We start from the raw sequence: 13,766 nt of genomic DNA, 5'->3' as shown, positions 1-13,766 counted from the left end.
GATGTGCTGCTTGTTGGCTCTGGAGACACCTGACCTCTAGCGGCAAGGAGGATCATTGCACCTCCCGCTCCTTCAATGAGGCACTCAACATTCTCTACCCTTATTAGCCCCTCAATCTGCGTTCCTGCAGCTTCATCCATTACATCTAACCTTATCCAGTGTTTCCCAAAATACCTTTCCTGCTCCGCATACCAACCACAGAGGGCATCGGAGGTACAGCGTTTCAGAGATTTGTGTCCTAAAATACTAGTGATCTCACACCTCTTTCACCTGCATCAGTTCCAAGCAAACAGAATATGTCAACTTTGCAATATAAACGTGTAACACTGTCTTATAGTCGGGCAGCACATATCAGACCTCAACTCTCTCTTGATCGTCCAAATCTTTTGAGGGGAAAGGATGAGTAGCGATATGGCTTAGCCTATCTGAAACCCTAGGAAGTCAATGTATTGAGAAGGAGCCAGAAACGACTTTTGCACATTTATTATGAAACCTAGAACCTGCAAGAGTTGAATAGTCCAGGTCAATTGACAAAGCACTGTCTGATGTCCTTGTGCCAAGAGAATGAGGTCGTCAAATAAAGAGTCAGCCGCACCTCTTTCATTCACAGTGGTTCTACCACTGGACTCATGATTTTGGTGAAACACCAGAGAGATGAGGAAAGGCCAAAGGGAAGAACCTTGAATTCAAAGCAACAGTCTCGCTACTTTAACTGAAGAAAGCTCAAATGTGGAGAAAAATGGGAATTGTCAAGTATGTGTCTTTCAGGTCCAGCCGGACCATCCACTTGCCATGTTGATGTGCCTGTAGATGATCCAGGCATTGAAATCCTTTAAATTCAAACCAGCCCAGAACCGCCTCCCTTCCTTTCTACCAAAAAGATGGTACTGAGAACCTCTTGGAGTGGGAAACACACCAGCAAATTGCTTATTTTTCTATGAGCGCTCGATTTTCTGTTGAGATTAAATTCTGCTTGCTTTGGGGGGAAATGTCTGACGATGGGTGTTGTAGATTTCCAGGGGCTTACTTACAAGCCCCTTGCACCACCAGGGCACCACTTTTTATTGCATAAACAGTGACGCGCTGGCGGCGCAATGGGATTGTAAATAAGCTGCCCAGTTTGTACAACCTAAAGCGACTCGAGGAGCCTTAGATCCTGAGTTAAACCCAGCCAGCTGTGTAAAAAACAGATGATTCCCGCCTCCCTAAATTATTTCAGAAATAGGAATAACCCTCGCCTGTAAGCCGAGAGGCCTGGGAAGATCCTTGTGACCCTCTGTGTTATCCCCTGCGGACGTGTTTCCTCCCACCGTGGGTTTGTTAGGGCCACCTCTACGCCTCTATGAACACGAGGAGAATAGTCTCCATGGGACATTTGGTAGTATTCATGGCATGACGAGCACCCTCTAAATTGTCCGGCCTTGCCAAAAAGACAAAAAACATCGGGGGTCCATGGTCCACAGTCTGCCTTGCATGTGTCATGGCCGCTGTCACTCGGCACACTAAGAGTGGTTGCATTGATCAGGCCTCTTCAAAAGCATGTCTGGTACGGGTAGCCAGGGTTTACCATCGGCATACCTGAGTAAAAGGCTAATTGGACCCCAGGGTCTCACCTGTCGCTTTTCATGATAGCATGCTGTGGCAATTCCCCCCTGCATGCCCAGGACTGTGGGTGGAGGCCACTGGCATAATGAAACTTAAGGGGGCCCCCCTGCAAGGTATATGGAGAGGCCCCCTCTGAAATCAATCAGGAGTTCTTAGCCAGAGTATTGTGCTAAGGGGCCCCCTGGAGCTTGGGGGACCCCGCACCGCAGGGGCTGTGGGGGCCTGTGTTATGCCACTGATGGAGGCAGCAGTCCAGGACTCAATCACTTGTACAGGCTCCCTGCTGGATGTGAAGCACCACCACTCCGCCAGCGGCCTCAGTCTGGGTCGGGTAGCGGCCTTGGTCACAATACGGTTGAGCAGCACAACCACATGCGGTGCCCACTGCCAAATTTAAACAGAGTGCTGCATCACCTGTTCACGCCGCTGCCCAAGGCTGGCCCGGCACGCCTATAGATGTGTGTAGTTAGTGTCTGTCGGAAGTAGCCATTGGTCAAGGGAAATCATGCAGATGCTGCTTCACTCGAGTCATCATGTGAAGCAGGGAATCTGAATGCGGCGCCGCGGGTGAAGTTAATACATTGTAAAATCTAAAGCCAGCCCAAAGTTGAGCCAGACCCCAAGCCTGCCGCAAGTAGCGCAGATCGCGCACTGCCAATTTTCTGTAAGTGGTGCTAATTTGCAGCTGGTGCTGGGCTTAACAGTTGAGGAGGCATTATAAATGCGTGGCTTTGCATTTCAGTGCGGTGACACGCATCACCATACCGAAATGGGTTAGTGTAACTCATGATGCGTGGTACTTGGCAGGGCTGCATAGTGCATAATAATTCTTTGGTAATTTTTTTGTCCCCTGTACAAACCTGTTAACAACTGTACAAAGCAACTCATAATCCAGTAGGAGATGGGAGCATTACAAATGTTTCCAGAAAAGTTTTTTTTTAAAGCATTGGTGAAGACAATATGTCTCAGCTTTTCAGGATTTATTGGCTTTGCCAATTATTTTTTAAGTGGTGTGTTATTCTGTAGTTTTGTATGTTATAGCCTGTCTTTCTATAATATACTATGGTATAACCTGTAATTCTTTTGTATGTATGGTATGGTATGGTATGGCCTGTAATTCTATACTACAGCCTGGTATAGCATGCCATTCTGTAGTATAGAATGGTATGGTATGTTGTGGGCTGTCAGCATCAGATGTTGTTGTTACATACTTAGCTCTCACAGTTACCACTCTATCTTAAGTTAATATTCAAAACCCGAGAAGTAAAGAAGTAAAGAAGGAGACGTTCTTTGTGTGATTCTGAAATGGTTCAGATGCGTCGTAGTTTGCGCGGTGATGTTGAGCGATGCATCTATTTTAGGTAGGTTTACGAAGGAGCAGAAGGCCTATAAAATAGTTCAGAAAGGGTCTTATTTGTTAATTTAGAGAACGGCATTTGTTAATTCAGCATCTAAGCATACAGCTGCCTGTTGAATGTTATTTTGTTTTGCATTTGATGTTGGTGAAACAGGTGTGAGGGCACTCAGTACCACACAGTGCCAACCCTGATTTCTATGTGGAATTCTTCAATGAGCAGACAATTACCTACAAATTAGCAAGCTGTTTGACTTCTAAAAAGTCCAGCATTGGTTTTACCACTGTTTCTTTTGATTTGCCTGTGACAGGTGTGCGTCTGCTGCTTCCAGCCAGCATGAGACACGGTACTCTCTTGTGTTACTGGAGGGCAGTCTGCCTGCCAATTTAGGGGCATATTTGTGAGGGTTGCATCACGTTTGCAGCACTAGATGTAGCACATGCATGACGCAAACCTCTGTTTGCCAGCGTAGCTTTGAGGGGCTCCAAAGATATGGAGTAATGTAACACAGCGCAAATCGCTGTGCTACGTTACTCTTGCCTGGGTAAGAGTTCCATGGGTGTTGTGTGGGTTTTCTCATGCAACAACTATGGTTGTTGGCACATTCCCAGATTGCACCAAAGAGATACACCTCTCCAGGGAAGGTATAACGAGGAGAAATATAGGGGGCATATAATCAACACATAGCGATATTTATCGCTAAGTAGGGTTAGCAGCAATATTTTTATCGCCGCGCATCACCGGTTTTTATCGCTGAGATAACTTGCTATTAGCAAGGTTTAGCTGAAAAACGATAAAAATCCAGGCGATAGCAGCGAACTGCTTGAATATCGCTGAGAATACAGCGATATTCACGCATTAGCGACGAAATGCTCTTAGCCATGTTATCCACCTCCCTTTGGATAACATGGGTAAGAACTGGTCTTGGCAGGTGTTAGTTTTGGGAGATATTCGCGCTTAGCGCGAATATTGCCATCGCTACGCCTGCCTTGCTAATAGGCGATAGCGACGTTAGCGACTGCTGTCAGTCGCTAACGGGTTGGGTACTCCCACTTTGCATGTCATTAGCGATAAATATCGCTGACATGCAAAGCGGGCCCCAAACCGCTCGCTACCGCCTACAAGCTGTCGCTAACTGCTGTTAGCGACAGCTTGTTAATAGGGCGATAAAATTATCGCCACTTAGCGGCCGAAAATGCCCGCTAACGCGGCGATATTCGCCTATCGCCCTCCTTGGTAATATGCCCCATAGTTCTTTATATATCTTTCTATGTGTGCTGCATTCTATTCATATCCCATCTTACTGTACATTGTCATCTCATTGGATGAAACAAGCCAATAGTTTGACTGCTACGGCGAATAGCAGGGGGGAGGGAGGACAGCCCTGCCTCATCTTCGACCCAACTGGAAGATCTATGATATTGTCCCATTAAACCTAAATCTAGTAATGGGATCTGTGTACAATAATTGGACCAAAGACATGAATTCCGGTACAAATCACATCTTGCATATGACCGCTATCAGATATGGCCATTTGAATTAATCTAAGGCCTTTTTGGCATGCAATGAACATATCACCATGTGTTCATTTATGTGTGAGGCTTTATGCCGGACACCATATAGACATCGCGGATTGAGCCACGTTGATCTATTGGGCGGGACTCATCCACAACCATGTAGAGGCAGGTGGAATATATTGGTCGATATTTTGGTCTCTACATACAGTGAAGGCATGGTCCTATAGGAGGTGTATTCATCCACTGGTTTCTCAACTTTTTAGATTAAGACGATATTGGCAGTGCTGAGATCTTCTGGGAGGGAGCCTCCCCTCGGGCCTTATTGAACATCTGTCTGAGAGGAATACATAGATGCTGTCCGATATATATAAACATTTCAGGTTGTAGGCCATTTGGACAAAGAGGTCTATCACTTTAGAGATGTTTGATGGCTTTCGCCACCTCAGATGGTTCAATATTTTTCTCAAGAACTGCCCTACCATCAGGGTGAGATACTTGGTATTGGTAGATCCTCCACAAATTGTAACAGTTGAACTGTGGTCCCGTCACCCCCAGCACGGTATAGATTTCTAAGGTAATCGGCTAAAGTCTCTGCAATGTCCATGGCTGTGTGGACTGTATTTCCCTGGGCTATACGCACACTCACACACATCTTTATCCTGCCTCTCTCTGCACTAGCCAATATAAGAGTTAACCTGCCTTATTACCCTCCTGTTACAGTTTGTGTTGTTGGGCTCATGCATGTGCCAGTGGTCGCTGCCACATACAAATACTACAAACAAATGTACTCTTAAACAATGCCTACCTGTATGGATGACATGTGAATCCTACACCTTGTAGTCCCGTGTGCCTTATGTAAAAATGTTTATACACTGATTTAAAACTCGCATCAGTCATTGTCTCTGCATGTGTGTGATGTAAAGTGCTCGGACACCCTCCCTACACTGATATGAGAGGTGCTATAAAACAAATGAAATACTTGTGAGAGAGGGGCTACGGAGCGGTGAGAGGCACTGTGGGAGGGTGATAGTGGAGGACTCAGTGAAGAGCCACAACAAAGATTCTCGTATTCTGGGGCACATTAAAGTCATTAGGTACTATGCTTTAAAAGCTAATACAATTGAATATATAAAAACAAATGAGTTGTTGAATGCCCCATGTTTTCCCAAATTTTCTTGGGGGAGAGCTCCCCCGAAGCCCCCTTTCTAGTGGTCAGGCTTGTGCGCTGCACTTGCTATGTACAGTACAGGAACTGGAATAACACAATTTGCCAGGGCTACTGTTGGTTTCCAGTCCGCCCACAGCAAGTGCAGGATCCTCCTACTGCTCAATAAAATCTATGGGGCAGATCTACAAGAAAGTGCTGCAGCGCGGAACGCAAGCCCTTTGGCTGCGCCACGCTCTGGCACTTTCAGAGCACAGGAATGCGACATATCTATAATGATATGTCGCATTTCTGTGCTCTCCCCTGAGGAAAATGATATTTTGCCTGACCAAAAATGTCCACTACATATACCCTATGTTACATGTGTGTGCATGTCATCCATGCATATTCCCTGTAGTGGCCTGAATCACTAGGCCTCTACATTCATGTCCTGCATTAGAAATGCCAGTCATCAAAGTCTCCCAAACGTTAAGGTAGCATAAGGCCCATGTATTTGCATTTCATGACTCCTGACACACTGAAGCTGCAGTTACGTCCCTCCGACCTCAAATACTTCTAGCTCAGCCGAGAGAAGCCCAGCAAGAAGCCTGCCAAGACAGTATTATGAATAACAGTTATCTGTTTGCTGTACAGAGTGGCATCCCTGCCCGGTGAGGAAAAGTAAACAGAACCCGTCCGAGGGAGATAGGGCCTAGCCATTCTGTCTCCATCTAAGTGAATTACAGTGCTTGCACCCATAGAAAGCTCATGCAATGAACGAATAAATATGCTTTTTCTATATTTCTAGTGATGAACAACCTTTTGCTCCAGATAATACATCCCCTATCATATCAGATTGTACAAGACGTGCTCAAGTCGCCTTGACACAAGAGATCTCTTGCTAGACTGAAAGTCAGCTCTCCTCCCAGTTACACGTCAATTGCACGTCATGTCCAAGTTGCACACAAGTAGGGCAGAGTTCCAGCTGGTCATGCAAACTCCTCCTAAGTACCCACCCACCTATGACACCTACCTATCACCTACCTATGACTCATCAAAGTACACACCCTCATGTACACCCACATGCTCTTATCTCATTTTCTTTCTTGCTCTGCTTAGCCTATGTACAAGAAATGTATATATACTATGTTCAGTAAATAATTGTTAGAAGACCCTTCCTGAACCTCTGTGGTGATGGAACTAATTCTCCCTTTGACTCGAGTTATTGGAATAAAGCCCATTTAACTTGGACACCACGGATCCTGTCTCTCATTTGATGCATGATACTTTGTTAATGCCTAGAAATTCTGCCAGGGTAATATTTTATTTACCACATTATTTGGGCCCGAATAGGGACATATCCCTTTCCCCACTCGCCGGAGTTGTCGGTCTAGTCTTTGCCCCCTTCTACAGCCGTGACGGACTTCAAGTGCACACGTGATCGGGATTTCCCGCTACTCCCTCAGGCCCGGGAGGAGGACGGACTGCGACCAGGCATCCATGCGAGGCGGTGAGGAACGCGGATCGTCTCAACCAGTGCCCAGCCCGTGAGAGAGCAAGGTCCGAGGTCTCCAGAGGTCCACCTGTTCCAAGGCGCAAGCGTAGTCAAGTCAAGTTTCCGAGGCCTTCAAGTTTCAAGTTCTGCTTTCCCGGTGAGTACCACTATGGGGAATGCATCAAGTTTCAAGACGGGCTCATTTTAAATGAGAACGGTCAAGACGGGCCCACGGTAAAACGTGGGAACGGTCAAGACGGGCCCACGGTAAAACGTGGGAACGGTCAAGACGGGTCCACGGTTAAACGTGGGCCCGGTAAAGACGTGTCTCATTTCTGAGACCGGTATGGTTGTACTGTATTTTCAGTGCACAAACTGTTTTTCAAGTACATGTTTAACTCTCTGTATCAGTTTAGGTTGTATCTGTATCTGTTTCAGTGTTTAAATTGTTTAGTGTGAATGATTGTTGATTGTTACAGTCTATTTTTTGTGTATTGTGTTTTCATTGTGTTGATTTCAACATGCCACTGTTTTCAAAGTTGCGTCAGATAGGGACCAGAAAAGGTATACTAGAATAGACAGTTAATATCCGGCCTAGAGACACACGTGGTCATTTTATGTATAATAAGCATGGGCTAGACGCCATTTGAAAAAGAAAGTCAAGACCCTCTCAGAAAGATGCTATTGAGTTATGGCGCAAAGAGTCACATAGGAGAACAGAGAAAGAATTCAACAAAGTAGAGAGAAATAAACTAGCAGAGGAAAAAGCCAAAGAAAAAGAATCACGTCCTCTCAGAAGAACTAGCTAGAGTTAGAGTCAGAGCTATAAGTTTACTGTGGAGTTCCTTGTAAATAGCGCCTTAAAATATGCCTTGTGAATAGCGTGTCATTTTTGTGACATGTTGAGTTTCTTGTAAATATGGCTTGTGAATAGCGCCATGTGGTTATGTTTTGTGCAGAGCATGTTATCATCAGGTCCCTAGCCATTACGTTAGGCAGGAGAGAGCTGGATCTCTTTCAAGTACTTGGAGAAAACGTTTTGAAGATGTGCGTATGTGTTATGTGATAACGTGGAGAAATGAGTTCATGACTTTCCCATGTACTGCAGTCATTGGGGAATGATTGTGCTTCAGCTGCCAAAGAGTTAATATCTTGTACTGAGTAGGCAGTATTTGTTTTAACATGCTGTTTAACAAGGTGTTGAGGGATTTTTTCGTTTTTTGGGGTGTTTGCGGGGGGGGGGCGTGTTTTTGAGCGGAAATTTGTACCCGTTCCAGTGGAGGGATTTGGTTGCTTTTTGGTGAGGATTTAGGGAATAGCTTGGACTACTGTGATGCAAAATTTGAAAAGGATCTGAGCTGTGGAAGTGGTGGAAAAAGCATGTTTTGTGTGAAGGTGCGTTTTGCCATGTTATCCAATGGGCGTATTCAGTTTGCAGATTGAATGGTAAAATGTTGCATGGAAAGTAAAGAAGTGTATTTGTAAGGGTTTTGCCTTGGAACACTTGATTTAATGTGTTTGGCTCAGAGGTCGGTAAAGTTGTAAATAGACCAGTCGAATTGAGATAAGGGTTTGCACCACGAAGAGTGCTTTAATGATTTCACGGGTGAGAAGAAATTATAGAATAGACCCATTAGAGAATGTGCTTTTAAATTAGTGTAATGCAACAGTGTTTTTTATTTTTTAAATAGGAATGTTTCTACAAAATATTTTTCCCAATGCAAGCTGCCCTTTAGAATAGCGTAGTGACAGTTATCCCACTCACTTAGGAAAATGGCTATTTGTAAATTAATGAACGTGGCCCTTTTGATAGCTATAATACACTACCATCTTAATGCATTGCTAAGAGTCCCCTACATTAGTTTAATTTGCATTCATTTAGTTTCAAGGCTCACCTATGTACTTTGACAGGCTGCTGATAGAAAGGTAATATCTTGCACGGTAAAAGCAGTGTTCATTTAACATGCTGCCTGTTATATGTCCACCAGCCTTTGTAATTAGGGTTGATTATGTCTGATTCAGAGGTCAGTTGGGCTGCAATGCTTACACAGATGGTTTCAGATAAACATTTAGTGGAGAAGCTTCAATTGATATGTGCAGAGAACAGTCCCAACCCAACAGTCCATGATAATTCGTTTCTTTCTCTCAACTACAAAATGCATAGCCTTGTGTGCAGAAGCAAACTGTCCCTTTTTGTGTGGTAATTTGCATGCTAAACAACTGCCCATGTTTCAAATGTCTTGCCTTCTAGCTGAATTAGTTAGACAAAAGCGTTCTTTAGAAAGTGGAGCTTCTAAGTAGCAGTACATTGTAACAGAATTATTTTAAAGTGCTAGCATGTCACTTAGTTACAAAAAGAGATATGTCTTTATTAATTTACTTTTTACAACGTTTTAAAAATTTGCTTCAGTTAAGTTAGAGAACGTGGGTTAACCTCTCTGTCCTGGGAACAGTTATGTTTTGAATTACTTAGAATGTGTTTTTCGACCTTGAAGTGGCTGAACAACTTCTCCTGGCTGACTCCCAGGGACAGATGTTTATGTAAAGGGAGGGCTTTTCCCTCTTGGAGCGAGGTGGCCTGTGCCTGTCTTGTTATTATTGGCCATACTCCAATTCTTTTCCGCGGACGAGACCGAGCTCTGTCTTCAGTAACTTGCCAGCTGTTCTCAGCTCTCAGAGCCTCCGTGATGAGCCGCAGAGAAATGTTTATGTAAAGGGAGGGCTACTACTCATCCGACTTACACTAGCTTCCTTCGCATGTAGAGGGTGGAGGCTTGCAGCTCACTCTTTAAGAAACTTGGCAGACGCTTGACTCTTTCAATGAGCTCAGCGTTGGCAGCGACCCAATTTTTAGAGAAGCAGAGACGAGTGAGAGGCTTGTCTCCTATTTGTTATGTTTGACACTGAGCCAGCTCCTGGCTCTGAGGGGAGGGGTAGGTGAGCAAGGAGTGAGTTCGTAGCGAAGTTACCTCCCCAGCCCCTCTGACTTGTGTACAAATAGTTGCTCTTCCTTACAGATAAGTCACGCTTGCAAATGCATAGTTTAAAATAGTGTAAACAGAATAATTGGCAGGAGTCTTGCTCTTGCGATGGGTTCAGCATCTGGCAGTCATTCAATTTTAGATCACAGTGTAGCCCGGCTTGGAATTGATTCAAAACTCCGAGCGCGAACATAATTCTAGAGGGAGGGGCTGCTTCTCAAAGGAGTGAGGAGTGGCGAGGCTCTAGGCCTTCTGTCTATGACAAGAATACTTTGGTTTTATTCAAATACATTTAGAGAGCATATTGTAGGTAGTATGGTCATACTATTCCCAAGATTTAGAGTAGGATTTTAGTATAAACTGCAGAGCTTTTGGAAAGAGGTTTCCCCAAAATAAAAATAGTGCTTTTGAATTGAGAATATTTATTTATTTATTTATTTATTTTTATGTAATTCATTTTTGCTGGATTGATGACATAGGGTCCTAGCATTTGCAGTCAAGCATTAAAGCGACAGCTAGTCAGTGTTTACATGCCTACCAACACAGCACTGATACAGTACATAAACGACATTCTAATTACAGCGAGATCAGGACCAGACTGTGACATTGCATCTCTGACAGTCTTACACTTTCTGTGAAAAGCAAGTGGTGTACAACACTTGCTTTCCAAGGAGGGTACACCAGGTATACAGCTAACATAACCATTTATTGGCCTTACTTCTTACTGTAGGCAATGGATTCCCCAGTATGCTTATCTAGCCAAACCACTCATACAGTTAACTACACAGGAGGCAGCCATTTTGACTGTCCTCCCTAGGACACAAGAACACACCTTGGCATTAGAGGAATTAAAAAGAGCATTCTCCTAGCGGCTCCATGTCACAGTAAACATTTTATGCTTTTTTATTTTTATTTATTTTTACATTTGACTGTAGCGAGACTGACAGGATATGGACTGACATTATTTCAACCACACATAGAGATCAGACGTTGTAACATTCTGAATCCTGCAACACTTTTGCCCTCAAGTACAGTAAATGCACCACCACATGACTGTGTGGAAATAGACACACTGTCAGCACAAGCAGCAGAGCTCATCGCTCTGACACAAGCCTGCATAAGAGCCAAGCACTTGAAAGTAAACACTTATACAGATTCACAATATGCCTATGGCGTAGTTCATGATTTTGGGGTCCTGTGGCAAGAGAGAGGTTTTTTGACCTCCCATGGGACCATGATTCAGCACGGCCAGCTTATTCAAGCCCTGTTAGAAGCCATACATTTACCTACAGCCATTTCTATCCTGAAATATAAAGCTCACACCAAAGTTACAGACACCATTACCCAGGGTAATGACCTGGCAGACCGAACAGCTAAACTTACTGCCCAGACACCAACAGACACGACAAGGACAGAGGTACCGTTACTGACAACAAGCATGACAGTCAGGGATCCCACACAAGATGTACTTGACATACAGACACATGCCACTGCAGATGAGATAAGATAAAGAAATGGACTGAACAAGGAGGGTTCCAGACTGACCAAGGTTGGATGACTAAGGGAAAAAGGACATGGTTTCTTTCAGATTCTATGGTACAAATAATCATAAACACAACACATAGTCCCGCACACTTAGGAGAAAAAGCAATGCTAGACAGCTTACAGAACATTTGGTTTAACAAGCACATGCGTGCAGCAGCGAAGCAGAAAGTGCGAACATGTATGATCTGCGAACATGTATGATCTGTGAACATGTATGATCTGTTGTCAGTTCAATCCAGCTAAAGGCATTCCGGTGGAACAAGGCGGATTTCATCCTCCTGACCACCCTTTTGAAGTTCTCCAGACGGATCATATCCAAATGGACAGATGTAGAGGTTACAAATATGTCTTAGTAGTTGTGTGTGCACTGTCTAGATGGACAGAAGCATATCCAGTTCCAGATTATACTGCTGTTACAACAGCCAGACAATTAGTGCGCAGTAATTCCCCAGATATGAATTACCTCATGTGATCTATTCAGATAACAGTTATCCATTCTCCTCTGAACTAATGAAACAAGTGTCCCTTCTGTTAGGTTACACATGGAAATTCCATTGTGTAAGACACCCAGAAGCAGCAGGCCTTGTAGAAAGACATAATCAGACAATTAAGACAAAAGTTGCTGAGATCTGTACAGAATAAGGCGTGGATTGGATGGTGGCCTTGCCGGTTGCCCTCTTTTACATGCGTATGGTAGCTCATTCCAGAACAGGCCTATCTCCTTATGAAGTATATATGTGGGGTACGCCTATGCCTGAAAAAAAACAACTAACTGATGTTTACAGTAATATGCTGACAGATTACCTGGCTTCCTTGATGTCTGCACTACTCTCTTTTTCATTCACAGGTTGCTGCCGCCTTCCCTGCCAACACCCAGGTCAAGGAACATGCCATAGCACCAGGAGAATTTGGACTCCTCAGGATCTTTGATCATTCAAGCCCCCTCGAGCCTCGTTGGAAGACGCCGAAGAAGGTGGAAGGACGTAAGGGGTGGATCCACGCCCATCACTGGAACTTTTTGTGGAACTTTGGAACTTTATAAAAAACACTGACTTTAATGACAATACAGACTTTGCGCCGCCTTTGCTAGAAAAGACTCCACAGCAGGAGTATAGGTTTAAGTTGCGATCCAGTAAGTCAGACGTAGTTTAATTGTTTAAGCCCACCCGGTGGTGAATCGGTTAGACTTGATTTCTGACATGTATAAGATCACATATGAGAATAGCAAGAAGAGAGATAAGAAGGAAAAATACTGCAAGCTATTACGCAGTAGATGTATAGTTACCTTGATCATTCTTTTTATTCTGTGCATCGTTATAATTGGTATCAGTTTATTGCTACATGTTTTCTTTCCCATTTCCTCACATATACAGTCTTCCAGTAATAGCACCGCAGAGCATACGTTCAGTGACCTGCCTCCTCATGAATTGTCATATCGACTTGCACTACGTAACAATACTTTTATTCGAATGTTACACCATTCTCACCAGACCAGCAATGCAACTGATTGCTGGGTATGTGGCCAACTGCCCCCTTATCAGAAAATGGAGGGAGTTCTGCCATTCTATCCTTTACCGTTCTCACACAATGGTTCATGTGGAGCATGGTTTGCTCTAATGACCTCAATAGATAGAAGGTACATAGCTTATCCAGGTGGCTGGATATATGGAAACCTGAATAAAGTAATGAATGAAGCATGCTTTCCAGACAAAGACGGATTCCCCCAAAGAAAGGGAACCGATTTAGAGAATGAAGAGTACGAACAGGGAAATGCATCCGTTAATTTTATAATGTTAAACGTTCAGCCCAAGCAAAACACAGGTCCACCGTTTATTTCAGTCATGCCAGCAAAAGGTGATTTATGTGTTAAAAAGAAAGGCTCAGTACATATGGGACACAGCGAGTGTAACACTGTAGTAGAGTTTGACGATAAAGGACTTTCTTCTTTCAAAACATCACGCCATACCTATTTCATTTGTGGTCAGACAGCCTATGTACATCTGCCCTTAGACTGGGGTGGGACTTGTTATATAGCATTCTTATTGCCACCCGTTTTTCTAGCCCCATCAAATTATCATAGAGATTCACGACTAGAACATGTTAGACAAAAGAGAGAGACAGATT

Source organism: Lissotriton helveticus, chromosome 1_1 (genome assembly GCF_964261635.1).
Source record: "Lissotriton helveticus chromosome 1_1, aLisHel1.1, whole genome shotgun sequence".
NCBI classification, from domain to species: domain Eukaryota; kingdom Metazoa; phylum Chordata; class Amphibia; order Caudata; family Salamandridae; genus Lissotriton; species Lissotriton helveticus.
The sequence above is the reverse complement of the archived record's forward strand: the minus strand, read 5'-3'. Positions refer to the sequence as shown.